Source organism: Eulemur rufifrons, chromosome 7 (assembly GCF_041146395.1).
Source record: "Eulemur rufifrons isolate Redbay chromosome 7, OSU_ERuf_1, whole genome shotgun sequence".
Taxonomy (NCBI): Eukaryota; Metazoa; Chordata; class Mammalia; order Primates; family Lemuridae; genus Eulemur; species Eulemur rufifrons.
In genome coordinates, this window is record NC_090989.1 from 78,098,567 (window position 1) to 78,108,634 (window position 10,068).

General features: G+C 36.4%; 1 protein-coding gene across 1 annotated transcript in view; it reads right to left on the reverse strand.

Annotated features, from left to right (window-relative positions):
* The window catches only part of MAP3K13 (mitogen-activated protein kinase kinase kinase 13), a 125,607-nt gene extending 115,767 nt beyond the window's left edge, over positions 1–9,840 (reverse strand). Inside the window, exon 1 of the mRNA XM_069475235.1 lies at positions 9,782–9,840. The gene's annotated coding sequence lies outside the window, so the exon portion shown is untranslated. The remainder of the gene's footprint in view (positions 1–9,781) is intronic.
* Between the last annotated feature and the right edge of the window lie 228 nt (positions 9,841–10,068).

Below are 10,068 nucleotides of genomic sequence, written 5' to 3' on the forward strand. Positions count from 1 at the left end.
CATAAGGGTAACGTTATAGACTGAAGGTAACGTCTGTACTGAGTAGTAAGGTTTTCATAATGTTTTCTGTTCTTTTTCTTTATTCAGGGAACCAGCACTATCAACATCCACCTATATATTGGTGATTGCCAACTTGCTACTTACTGCTTCTGATGCATTTCTTGGATAATCTCTTAAGTACGTTGTTTGTACACTTGATTCTTGAACCTTTCAATTGGGAAAAGTTCTGGCAAAATTATTTCCTTTTTTATGGTTTCTCAAAGTACCCATGTAAGACACCTTTTTTTCATGTCTGTTCCTATGGACCTTATTATGTAATCACCCTCCAGATAATAGATCTTACAGGTAGCCTTTTTCAGTTTTTCAATTGCTGACTTTTTATGATCTTTCTTTGATGGGTTTATTCCTCAGTTTGTGATTTCCTAGTTATTTTAGGGAACTTCAGTGAGGGAAGTTCCTAGTTTTTTGGATAGGTGGCAGCTATTGTGCCCCTCCCCCCCCCATATTAAATTACAAAAGCTGGAAGGACAATGGGAAGACAGCCTAGAGGAGGGGCCCAGTAATTCTTAAACTGCTATTGTGTTTATAAAATATATAAAGGATCAGGTTGCTAGAAAAGAAATCAAGTTTTTCTCAGCTACCAGGTCCAGGTTAATAAGTATTAATATTAGAGTTACAGAAGCATCTTTCCATTTGACCCCTCACAACACCTATAAGCTTTCTTATCCTTCTAACTGTTCATCTTATCTTCATACAGGCCAAAAATTGGTTTTAAAGTTCTAATGTGAAATTCTTTTTATTATCATCTGTGTTGTCATCCTGCCTCTATTTATTTGCCTAAGTGCTTCTCTTGCCCATTTTTCTTTAATGAGGTGTGTCATAACGTACCATGAAGGGCGTGTTTACTTTGTGTTGCATTTATTGAGAAGTAGAGAAAAGTTCTATACTTTCCAGGTGTTTCACAATTGTCTTTGATGTCTGTAAAACATCCTGTGTAAACTACTTCTGCTAAGTTTGCATTGCAGGTGTATTTTGAAATGAATTTTATCAGAATTCATGACATCATTTTGCTATGGAAACACTGGTATACATCTCACAACAAGGCATTCAAGATTTATTCTTTAAATTATGAAGTAATACTCAAAGTAATATATTTAATTGCCCAGTCCTTAAAGAACAACAAATGTTCTATAAGGAAGGCAGAACAAGATATCATTATCCCATTTTCCAGGTTGAAGAAGCTAAGACACAGACAGATGATTAAATGAGACAGAATATGAGAAAGTATCTAAGACAGATCCTGGGGTGTGTGTGTGTGTGTGTGTGTGTGTGTGTGTATACACATATGCATATAGAAACACACATATAAATACTTTATTTTTTGCAGTAAGGGGGAGGGAAATAATTTTTTTCTTTAAAAGAGTATATTTTACCAACCAAATTAGTGGCAGATCTAAAATTAAAGCCTCTTAATTTCTAGTCATGTATAGTCTTTCTAGTAAACTCTATTCAGATGACAACAATGACATTTCCATATCTGGTCACTGGCTTCTCACATTCAGGAGAAACTAGTATCTATTAAAATAATTCAACTTTAAAAATACAACCCAGGCCGGGCGCGGTGGCTCACGCCTGTAATCCTAGCACTCTGGGAGGCCGAGGCGGGTGGATCGCTCAAGGTCAGGAGTTCGAGACCAGCCTGAGCAAGAGCGAGACCCCGTCTCTACTAAAAATAGAAAGAAATTATCTGGCCAACTAAAATATATATAGAAAAAAATTAGCCGGGCATGGTGGCGCATGCCTGTAGTCCCAGCTACTCGGGAGGCTGAGGCTGTAGGATCACTTAAGCCCAGGAGTTTGAGGTTGCTGTGAGCTAGGCTGACGCCACGGCACTCACTCTAGCCAGGGCAACAAAGCGACACTCTGTCTCAAAAAAAAAAAAAAAAAAATACAACCCAGAGATCTTATAGGTATACTTTTTTCAACTTTCTTTCCTTTTTATATTCCTCTGGCATTACATACCATTTTGACTTCTTTCTGAAATCTCTTTTCCTAAACAGGATGAGCCTGGGCCAAATTCTGGTTAAGCTGAAGTTTGACTTCTACTTTCTCTTCTGGCTCTTCTCATATTTCTTTTGTCACAACTCATATTCCATAAAACTTCAGTTCATGGGCAGCAACAACAGGTGGAGGAATCTGATGAGGTCAGTGATCTATGAGTCAGAGACTGGGTATGCTACAGAAATCTAGAATGCATAAAGACTGTCAGTCTGAAGGCCTTCAAGCAATTATGAACTAGAACTATTGGAGTTGAGCAGAGAGAAGCAAAGGGTTAACAACCTGGAGTTTGATAGACAGTGAGAGAGCAGGGCAGAGCAGGCCAAACAAGTATAGTTGGACCTGCTTATTCTCCTCTGTGTCCGTGGGTCCCAAGGATGGGGAGAATATTTGGGAAAAAAATTGAGTCTGTACTGAACATCTACAGACTTCTTTTTCTTATTCCTTAAACAATACAGTGTAACAACTATTTACATAGCATTTACATTGTATTAGGTATATAAGTACTCTAGAGATAATTTAAAGTATATGAGAGGACATACATAGGTTATATGCAAATCCTACACCATTTCATATTAAGCACTTGAGAATCTTTGGATTTCATTATCATGAGGAGGTTCTGGAATCAATCCCCCACAGATACCGAGGGATGACTGTATGTGGAAACTACAGGAAGAAAAATGCAAAACACTTTGCACCTTCAGTCACTCTTTGCTCCTCTTACTGTGGTGAATTCTAATCTGGTGTGACAGTGGCCTAGAATCCTACCAATAGTAATGACTGCAACTGTTGGCTGGCCAATCAGTGAATATGGGATGGGGAGTAATCACAATTCTTTGGGAATAATGGTTTTCTTTAGTTGTTGAAAGAAAAGGGATCTAGATACATAATTTGCACCAAAGAGGGGGCTTATTACAATTCTCAAAAATAGTATGTTTTGAGCAGAGAACCAAAGCAACACTTTTCCAAGTATATTCTATTCACTCCTTCATTTTAGTTGAATGCTCCAGATGAATAAAGGATTCTATTATCCTTGGGAAATGCTGCATGACACTCTTACTAAAAACATTAACATATTAAAGGTCCTGAGAAGTCTTGCAATAAGTAAGCTCACTTAATTTTATTTAATGTACTTTTATGGTTAGCACTTTTGGTGTCCTGCCCAAGAAATTTTTGCATATCTCAGAATTGCAAAGATATTTTTCTAGTTTTTTCTAGCTTTCTGGTTCTGAGTTCTATGTTTAAATCTATGATCCATGTGTATTTATTTTTATATATAGTGAGAGAGGTGCGAAAGTTCTTTTTTCCCCCCATGAGAAAATAATTTGTGTTAGAAACATATTAAAAGACTATCCTTTTCTCATTGAACTTACTCATCATCTTGATAAAAAACAAATCAATCAACCTTATATGTGTGGATCTATTTCTGGTTGCACCATTCTGTTCCACTGATACGTCTGTGCATCCTTAAGACAATATCACACTGTCTTGATTATTGTAGTTTCATAGTTAAGTCTTGAAATCACATATTATAAATCATCCACCTTGCTACTCCCTTCCAAGATTGTTTTAGCTATTTTATATCCTTTGCATTTCCACATAAATTTTAGAAGCAGCTTGTCAATTTCTTCAACCATGGCTGCTAGAATTTTGATAGGATTGCACTAGATCCATCAGTTGATTTAGGGAGATTGGCATCTTAACAATTTTGAGTTTTATAATCCATGATCATGGTATATATTAATATATTATGCTTTTTATTTCTGGCTTCTTAAATTTTCAGCATAGAGGTTTTCTGCTCTTTTTAAAATTTATTCCTATGTGTGAGATATTTTTAATGGTAATATTTTCACTTATTTTCTAATTGTTTTAGCTATCCTAATATTTTATTCAATTCATGAGGAACAAAATTATTTCTAACATGATTTTTATATTGACTATAAACTGTGACTTTACTAAATTTATTAATTAGTACAAGTATTTTTTATAGACTCTATAGGGTTTTTTTAATGTACTTTTATGTATTTTCATGTAATGTGTGAAAAATGAGAGTTTTACTTTTTTCTGAGCTTTAGGCCTTTTTTTGTATTTATTTATGCTTTATCATACTGGCTCTATGCTAAACACTTAATATACCTCATCTCATTTAATCTTTACAATCCAATGTTATTCCTATTTAACAGGTAAGAAAATGCAGCTCAGAAAGATTCAGTAATTTGCCCAATCAAGATTCTACAGCTATTAATAGATCTGGAAATCAAACTCACTCAGTCTTATTCCATACCTGTAGCTATGACTACCGTACTAGCTTATAAATTTGGAAAACTCATAGGCACAAGAACAAAAAATGTTATCAAGTTTGTAACAGAAAAAAATCCCATTAAGGGCAAAGAATACAAACAGTTCACAGGAAAAAGGGCAAGTTTCTCTTAAATACGAAAAGATGCTCAACCCCTCTCGTAATGAGAGAAATACAAATGAAAACTATGATAAAATGGTGTAGTCACTATGGAAAACGATATGGTGGTTCCTTTAAAAATTAAAAATAGAATTACTATATGATCCAGCAATCCCACTTCTGGGTATATATCCAAAAGTACTGAAAGCAGGATCTCAAAGAGATATCTGCATATCCATGTTCATAGAGGCATTATTCAGAATAGCCAAGAGGTGGAAGCAACCCAAATATCCACTGATGGATGAACAAACAAAATGTGGTATATACATACAATGGAAAATTATTAATCTTAAAAAGGAAGGAAATTCTGTCACATGCTACAACAAGGACAAGCCTTGAGGACATTATGGTAAGTAAATAACCCAGCACAAAAAGATAAATATTGCGTGATTCCACTTATATGAGATAAGTACTAAAATAGTCAAATTCATAGAAACAGAAAGTAGAATGGTAGTTGCTAGGGGATAGGGGGAAGAGGAAACAGGGAGTTGTTATTCAATATAGTTTCAGTTTTGCAAGATGGGAAAATTTTAGAGATCTGTTGCACAACGATGTGAATATACTTAACACCTCTGAGCTGTACACTTAAAATGGTTAAGATAGTAAATTTTATGTTATGTTTTAACCACAATTAAAAATAAAAATTACTTTTGAAAACTTTAACACAAATTTTATTATAAATTCTAAAAAACAAAAACCATGCTGAAATCATTTTTTAACCTATCAGATTGGCAAAAATCCAAAAGTCTGATAACACTTTCAGTTGGCAAGGGTATGAGAAACAGTACTCTTATACATTGCTGGTGGAGTACAAATTGGTACAATCCCTATAGAAGGCAATTTGGCAATATTTATGATACTTTTTGATCTAGTAATTCTACTTTGGGGAATTTAATCACCATATACTATATGCATGTATGAAATTATATACATACAAGGTTATGAACTTCAGCATTATTTACAATAGGAAGACACTGGAACCAATCAAAATGTCTATCAATAGGTGACTGGTTAGATAAATTATACTACACCCATACAATGGAATAGCATGCAGCTGTTTAAAAATGAGAAAGTGGGCCAGGTGTGGTGGCTCACACCTGTAATCCTAGCACTCTGGGAGGCCAAGGTGGGCGGATCATTTGAGCTCAGGAGTTCAAGACCAGCCTGAGCAAGAGCGAGACCCCGTATCTACTAAAATAATAGAAAGAAATTAGCTGGACAACTAAAAATATATAGAAAAAATTAGCCGGGCATGGTGGCACATGCCTGTAGTCCCAGCTACTCGGAAGGCTGAGGCAGTAGGATTGCTTGAGCCCAGGAGTTTGAGGTTGCTGTGAGCTAGGCTGACGCCATGGCACTCTAGCCCCGGCAACAGAGTGAGACTCTGTCTCAAAAATAAAAAAATAAGAAAGTGCTCTATTACCTAGATGGGAAGAGATTCAACATATAAGTGAAACAATTCAGAATGGTATGTATATTATTAATATTATGTATAAAAAGGAGGTAAATAATCAATTTATACGTTTATACTTCCTTACATATATATCAAAAAACTCCAGAAAGATACATGAAAAAATAATAGCAGTGGTTTGGGGACCCTGAATGGGAACTGAATGAACTGGCTGAGTTGGGAAGACTTTTCAATGTATGCTTTGATCTTAGAAATGTGACTATATCACCTATTCAAAAAATTTCTATGCTTAGAAATAAATTTTAATGACACCAATCAACGTTAATTTATTCATACAACAACTGGTTACCAAATGTCTGCTATATGTCAAGTGGGCACTACTTTGGGCACTGGCAATACAGCAATGAACAAGATAAAGTTCTTGCCCTCAAAGAACTTACATTCTAGGGGGAAAAAACCAAACATATATACTGCACACCCACACACACACACATATACAGGTATACATATATTATATATATACACACACAGATATTATATATACACACACAGATATTTTAAAATTTTAAATAATTTAAATTTATTAAATTAAATAATGCCAAGTAGCTATTTTTTTAAAAGATAAGTCAGGGAAAAGGGAAAAGGAGTGATGTGGTAGAAGTGGAGTGCTATTTTAGTTAGGGCAATCTGGGAAAGCGTCTCTGGGGAGAAGGCCTTTGAGTAGAGACTTGAAAAAAGGGAGGGAAGAGGTTTCTAGGCAGCAAAGGTCCCAAGGCAGGAAGGAGCTTGATATGTTCAAGGAACAGCAGAAAGCCCTGTGTAGCTGGAGCAACCCGAGTGAGGAGAACAGTGGTAGGCAATGATGTAAAATATGCTCAGAAGCCAGATCGTGCAGGCTGTGTAGGGCCTAGGCAATGGCATGGATGTTACAGGCAGCTACTGGAGGTTTAAAAAAAAAAATCCCAAAGGGGCTTGGCTACAATTCAGCCAGTACACGCCTGTATGGCCTTCCGGGTTCTTAAAAAACTGAAATATTTAAAATGAATGGGACATGATTAAATTAAAAAGCTTCTGCACAGCCAAAGAAACAGTCCAGAGAATAAACAGACCACCTACAGAATGGGAAAAAATTTTTGCATACTACACATCAGATAAAGGACTGATAACAAGAATCTATTTAGAACTCAGGAAAATCAGCAAGAAAAAATCAAGCAACCCTATCAAAAAGTGGGCAAAGGACATGAATAGAAATTTTTCAAAAGAAGATATAAAAATGGCTAACAAACATATGAAAAAGTGTTCAACATCTCTAATCATCAGGGAAATGCAAATCAAAACCACAATGAGATATCACTTAACCCCAGTGAGAATGGCCTTTATCAAAAAAGCCCAAAACAACACATGTTGGCGTGGGTGTGGAGAGACAGGAACACTAATACACTGCTGGTGGGACTGCAAACTAGTGCAACCCCTGTGGAAAGCATTATGGAGGTATCTTAAACAGATTCAAGTAGACCTGCCATTTGACCCAGCAATCCCATTACTGGGCATATACCCAAAGGAAAAAAGGTCATTCTGTAACAAAGGCACATGTACCCAAATGTTTATAGCAGCACAATTCACAATAGCAAAGATGTGGAAACAACCCAAATGCCCATCAATACATGATTGGATTAGTAAACTGTGGTATATGTATACCATGGAATATTACTCAGCTATAAGGAATGATGAAGATACGACATCTCTATGGTTCTCCTGGAGAGAGTTGGAACCCATTATATTAAGTGAAGTATCCCAAGAATGGAAAAACAAGCATCACATGTACTCACCAGAAAATTGGTTTCCCTGATCATCACCTAAATACAAATCTGGGAACGACACCAATTGGACATCAGACTGAGGTGGGGGGTGGGGGAGGGGATGGGGGTATGCCTACACAATGAGTGCATTGCGCACCGTTTGGGGAGTGGTAACACTTGAAGGTGCTGACTCGGGAAAGGGGGGGTGGGGAAAAAATATGAAACTATTGTTTTTAACTTGCACTGTTCACTTAATAATTTATCATGAATATTTCCCATATTATTTCATATCATTGTACAAGAAATAATGTATACATTATGAGGACATATTGTATCTAACAAGATATACTGTTAGACTCTTTGATTCTGTAAAATTAAATTGAAAAAAAAAATAAAATTGACATCCTTAAAATCTAAAAAAAAAAAAAAAACTGCAAAAAAAAAAAAATTTATATTAAAATTGGAGTGAGGAGGAAAAAAAAAAAAAACTGAAATATTTAAAATCTGATGAGGCAATAGCTGTTTCCCTGGCAACGGTGTCACCTGCCACGCTGGCTTCTTTCCCAGGACCCCCTTCCCTCCCTACTCCTGCCCCATGAACCAGCAACTAAATGAGTAGCTTTGCCCAGCAGAGGCTATTGACTTGAGGACGTTAATCAGCTCAGGAACCTAGAATCACTGAGACTCCGTAATCTAAAGGGTGAGTAGAAGGTTTTACTTCTTTACAGCCCTTACAGCCTGCTTAGGACAGCGTGTCCTGGGCTTGCATCTCACCAAGAATCAGTTGGGGCCCAGTACCATCATCTGGGCTCTCACTCAGTACGACAGGAGTAAGAAGCAGGCTAGAGAAACAGACTGAATGTCCCTGAGGTCTGAGGTGAAGACAGAGGAAAGGGCAAACCCAGGGAACTTCTGTATAAACAATCTCTCTTCTCAGCACTCCCCGAGCGATTTGAAAGGCTACTGGCTAACAGCCAGACTTTAAACTTTTATATATTAACCCCATCAAACTGTATTTCTATATTCAAAGTCTTAAAATTGTCATGTACCAGGAGTTTTTGTTTTGTATTTTTCCAAATACATTGTGGTAAAAGGGAAATAGAAAATATCAACACCAAATGCAACCTTAATATTCTGGTAACTGCACTCAATAAAGTCAATATGATTGTGTAACAATATGTAGTTCCTGGATCCTAATCTCAACACAGAACTAGAACAGCTGAAACATGGCAATTCTAATTTCAAATATGAAACATTTTACATACTATAGTCCTGGGAATTTAGTGTGAAAAAAATCAGTACAGATGTCAGAATCTTTACCCAAACACCAGGTTTCTCTGAAGCTGTATAAAATTTCTCAGGCTTCCGTCCATTTCACAAAATTCCTCCTTTTGAAAATACATTCTGCTGCTCTTAAATCTAGGATCCTGACATCTTGTTACAGCATATTCAATTCCACTTTATTCTCATTCATTTAATTTCTTTGAACGTCAAAACCTCCAGTTTAATCACCCGAGAGACTACTAAATATTTGCTAAATGAGTTTATAGCATGAACGGATCAGGGGTGGGGAACCTGCGGCCTCACGGCAAGTGGCCCTCCAGATCCCCAAGTGCCACCCCTAGACGGAATCCAAACTTCACAGAACAAATCTCTTTATTCAGTCAAAAGGCTGTACTCAAGAATCCAGAAGCCACATGTGGCCCCAAGGGGAGAAACCTAAGCACTACTTAAAAAACAAATCAATCTCTGGGCACCAGATGTATATTCACTCACTTATTTTCTAACTATAAACATCTTCACTCAACATAAGATATTAAAAGTCACTTTATGCAAACAGGGCCTGTTTTAGCAGAATATTTGCTCAAAAACTTCATGGCTTTCCTTTTCATTTTAAAAAATAAAACTACTTGTAAATACTGAAACTTCCTTTTAAGTAGGTCTAGTACACAAGCTTTAGAGCCAGGTAGGAACTTGATTTAATCTTAGATGGGAATTATTCTTACAGTCCTTTTTATATTAAAATGTCATAATAGTTTTTAAAAAACTACTTACCTAGAGCTGAAGTCTGGACAGACAGCGTGAAACTACCAGCAGCTGACTATTTACTCACAGACTAAACTTTGTTCCCTTCCCGGCTGTTTCTGGATCAGGTTCACACTGATACACATTTACAGTGGCCTTGGAAGGTACCACCCAACCAAGCAAGGTGGGAGGGTTTGTTAATTTAACTCGTTTGATAACGCTTATCAGCAGTTTCTCAAAGGTCAAGTTAAACATGTTTAAAGAGACAAATGTAAGGAAGATTATAAGGAAAGCCTGAAAAATCTCATAATCTCTGA